The following is a 4,875-nucleotide window of genomic DNA, read 5'->3' as shown; positions in this document are numbered from 1 at the left end:
AGTGGTAGTAGAGTCAGATACATTAGGAACTTCTAAGTGATTCTTGGATAGGCACATGGAGGATAGTAAAATGTAGGGTACGCAGGGTAGTTTATCTTAGTAAGATAATAGGTCGGCACAGCGTCGTGGGCCGAAGGGCCTGTACTGTACTGTTCTATGTTCTAATTATGCTTGATGAATTTAAGAGAATTCTTCAGGGAAGTGACAAACAAGCTGGATAAAGGAGAAGCAGTGGATGTAAGATATTTGGATTTTCAGAGTGCATTTGGCTACTTAAGATAAAGAGCCCGTCATGCTGGAAGTATGGATAGACAATGGGCCAACGGGTGTGAATACTCTGTGGATTTTCAGGATTTTGACCTGTAACTAATGGAGTACCACAAAGATCAGTGCTGAGGCCACAATTATTCACTATATACAATAATGAACTAGATGAAAAAGGTGAATATACTGCAGCCAAGTTTATGGATGACGCAGGTAGGTGGGAAGGCAAGTCGTGAGGTGACGCAGCATAAAGAGTGATGTAGACAAAGTAAGCGAGTGGACAGAAATTTGACCGATGTATTACAATGTGAGAAAGTGTATACATTGGCAGGAAGAAAAGAAGAGGTGATTATATACTTATAGAGAAAGTGCAGAAAGCTATGGAACAAACTGATTTTTTTATAAAAATGTTATTCATTCGCAAAATGAGGAGATTGCACATTATTGCCTAGGGGGCAGTTAAGAATCAATCACATTACTGTGGCTCTGGAGTCACATGTAGGGCAGAGCAGATAAGGGTGGCAGTTTCTTTCCCTAAAGGACATTAGTGAACGAGATGGGGGTTTTGCCAACAATTAGATTTGTGGTCATTATCAGACTCTTAATTCTAGATTTTTATTGAATTAAAATTCCACTATCTGCTATGGTGAGATTTGAACCTGGGTCCCTGGAACATTACATGGATCTCTGGATTAACAAGTCCAGAGACAATACAACTAGGACATCACCACCTCCACAGAGTTTGCGAGTTCTCGTGCATAAATCACACGAAGCTAGCATTTATGTTCAACAGGTAATGTGTAAGGCAAATGGAATGTTGATCTTTAATTCAAAGGGAATGGAATATAAAGTGAGGAGGTTTTGCAACAACTACACAATGGCACTAGTCGGACCATAGCTAAAATACTGCGAACAGTTTATCGAAGCAAGGATACACTGCAATTGGAAGCAATCCAGAAAAGGTTCACAAGCTTGATCCTGAGTAATGGAGGGACTGTCTTATGAGGAGAGGTTGAGTAGTTTGGGTTTGTACTCAAGATTAGAAAAATGAGAGATGATTTGACTGAAACCTATCATATTCTTCGAGGACTTGACAGGGTAGATGCAGAGACAATTTTCCTCTTTAAGAGTCTAGGACCAGAAGGCATAACCTCAGAGTAGGCAGGGAGTGTCACTCAGTTGGAACAAAGATGAGGAGCTATGGTTCCTGAGGGTATGAAGGATCTTTTAACCATATAATGATATCAAGGCTGGATTGTTAAGTATGTTCAATACTGAAAGAAACAGATTTTTAATCAGTAATAGAATCAAAGATTATATAGACATTGAACAGAACAGCATGTAACAGGCCATTTGGCCCACAACGTCTGTACCAAATGTAATGCCATTCTAAACTAATTCAATCTGCTTGCAAATGGTCCGTGCCTGTCTGTCTATCCTTGCCTATTGACGTCTGTCGAAACATCACTTTAACATTGCTTCTACCACTTCCCCAAGCAGCATGTTCCAGGTATCTACCACCCTCTGTGCTTTTTTTAAAAAAAAAAATTTGCCTCGCCTACCTCAAACTTCTCTCATTTTTAAACCTATGCCCTCTGGTATTTGACATTTCGACCTGGGGGTGGGGAGGGGGAGCGGAAAAGAGACTCTATTTACCCTATCCATGCCTCTCATTTTATATACTTCTATCACATATTTGCCCCTCAGCCTCTGACCCTCGAGCAAAAACAACTCAAGTTTGTCCAAACTCTCCTTTGTAGCTAATATACTTCAATCCAGGCAACACTCTGGTAGATCTCTTTTTGCACCCTCTCCAAAGCCTCTATATCCTTCCAATGGTGTAGTGACCTGAACTTCACACAGTACTCCAAATGCAGCCAAACTGAAGTCTTATACAACTGCAGCACTTTCATACTCAATAATCATGCTGTACATCGCCTTTACTACCTTATCCACTCGTGTTGCCAGTTTCAAGGAACGATGGACTTGCACCCTAAGGTCCTTCTTATATCAGTACTCAAGGAATCTGCCACTTACTGTTATATTTTCATCTTGCATTTGACTTTCCAAAATTGATCACCTCACACGTGTCTGGATTAAACTCCATCTGCCATTTCTCCATATAACTTTCTAACTGATGTATATCCTGCTGTATCATTTGATAATCTTCCATAATAGCACCAATTTTTGTGTTGTCTGCAAGCTTAATCATTAGACCGCTTACATTTTCATATTTCCTACAAGAGGTCCCAGCACTGATCCTTGACCTTCAGCCAGAAAAACACTCCTCTGTCTCCAATGCCAAGCCAGTTTTGTTTCCAATTTTGCAACTCACCATAGATCCAATGTGACTTAATTTTCGGGACCAGGCTACCATGAGAGACCTTATCAAGTGCTTTACTAAAGTCAAGGTAGACTACACCCACTGCCCTAACTTCATCAATTATCTATGTCACTTCCTCAAAAAACTCAATCAAATTTATGAGGCAAGACCTCCCCTGCACAAAGCCATGCTGTCTATCCCTGGTAGGTCCATTCTTTTGAAATATGAGTAGGTCCTGTCCCAAACAAAAAATCTTCTCCAATAATTTCCCTACCACTGATATAAGGCTCATCAGTTTATAATTTTCTGGATTATCCTTTTTTCCCTTAAACGAACAAAATTAGCTAATCTCTGGTCTTCTGGAACATTATCTGTGGCTAAGGAGGATACAGAGATCCCTTTCAAGGCCCCGGCAATCTCCTCTCTTGGAAAGATCCCATCAGGCCGTGGGGACTTAGCAACATTTTAATGTTTTTCAAGACACCCAACACACCACCTTAATAACATGACTTAGAATGTCAACATGCCCCTCCCTAATCTTACCATCAGTCATATCCTTCACCCATGTCCTCTGGCCCCACACACAAATGACCTCCTTTGCCCTTACGTGGATGTACCATTCCTAATATATGTACAAAATGCCTTGGCATTCTCCTTAATCTGTTTTCCCAAGGACATTTCATGGCCTAATACCTTGCTTAAGTTCTTCGTTGCTTCCTTTATATTCCTCAAATCTTGCCTGATTTCTGTTTCCTAAACCTTAACAGATGCTTTCTTTCTCTTTTTGACTTGCCGCTTGAAACTCTGGACGACAAAAGATATTTTGAATCTTGCCATCCTTCTCTTTTGGCACAGATATGGTTGGCCAAAGGGCCTGTTCCTGTGTGGTACTGTTCTATGTTCCTCTTTACAGGAATATGGCTGGTTTTGCACTCTGATCAACTGGCCTTTTAAAAAAACTGCCACATTTCAGAGGTGGATTTACCCTCAAACAGTCTTTCCCCCAATCTAAATTCTCCAGTTCCTGCCTAGTACTGTTGTAGGTAGCACTGTCACCCGAGTACCAGTCTTAATTCTTATCCAGAACTATTTTAAAGTTTTATGGAGTTATGATCACTGTCATCAAAATGCTCTCCCATCGAAACTTCAGTCAACTGGCTAGGCTCATTCCCCAATACAAGGTCAGGTACAGCCCCTTCTCTAGTTGGACTGTCTACATATTGCTTCATAAAACCCTCCTGGATGCATGTAACAAATTTTACCCCATCTAAGACCCTGGCACTAAGAGAGTCCCAGTCAATATTGGGGAAGTTAAAATCACCCACCCTGTTGTTTTTATATCTTATCTATCTATGATCTGCTTGCATATCTGTCCCTCTAAGGGGAAAGTAAAGTTGAGGATTTTCAGATCTCATCAAATGGCAGAGCAGACTCATACGGTTGAATGGCCTACTTCTGCTTCTATGTCTTTATAGTCTTAATGCATTTTTACACTTTTTGTACTATGGCCCTTCTTGCTACTTGTCCTTGATTCCTCTGCCTTCCATTTTTGCTCTCTACTTTTCAACCTTCAGTTTCCAACTTTGTTTTCCATTCTTCTGTCTTCCCTTTCAACTTCCCGTTCCCACACGCTTGTCACTCTAGTTTAAACCACCCCCATAGTACGAGTGAATGTGAGGGTGGTTTCAACACAGTTGATCCTGCAAGTGTGCTGTTGCAGAGTTAAGTGGTGATAGGAAAAGCAATCTTATTTGTTGTTCGTACATTGCTTGATCAGCCTGATGTTACATTGGTAGTGTTCCTAGCTTTGGGCTAGAAGGTCCAGGTTCAAGTTTCACCTACAACAGAGGTGTTTCTGAGCAGGTTGATTTTTTTTTTTTTTTCCCCACATTACTTCAAACCCGTGTGACAATTATCGCAGATTGTTGCCATCATCTTGATTCAAATTGCTACTTTAGGGGCCATCTATGCATGTTTCATTCTTTTCAAATAACTCCTTTTCATTCCAGTTTCAATCACTGGCAGCTCTCAAATTCTGTGCTGAAGCGGCTATTTATGCAGGATGGCAGTGTATGTTGCCAGGCTCTAGCTAGCACTACATTGAGCCAAATGTCATTCTTGCCAGCTTGAGTCCCAAGATTTGCTCTGTGGTGTCCTGCCTCCAATCCTTGAGTCTTGAGAAACCATTCAAACAGTTCCTGTTTTACCTTGGATTGTGTCAGAGTGTCTATCAACCAATTAAGAGACAACAAAGTGCAGGGCTGGATGAACACAGCAGGCCAAGCAGC

Source organism: Rhincodon typus, chromosome 1, assembly GCF_021869965.1.
Source record: "Rhincodon typus isolate 14 chromosome 1, sRhiTyp1.1, whole genome shotgun sequence".
Taxonomy (NCBI): domain Eukaryota; kingdom Metazoa; phylum Chordata; class Chondrichthyes; order Orectolobiformes; family Rhincodontidae; genus Rhincodon; species Rhincodon typus.
The sequence above is the reverse complement of the archived record's forward strand: the minus strand, read 5'-3'. Positions refer to the sequence as shown.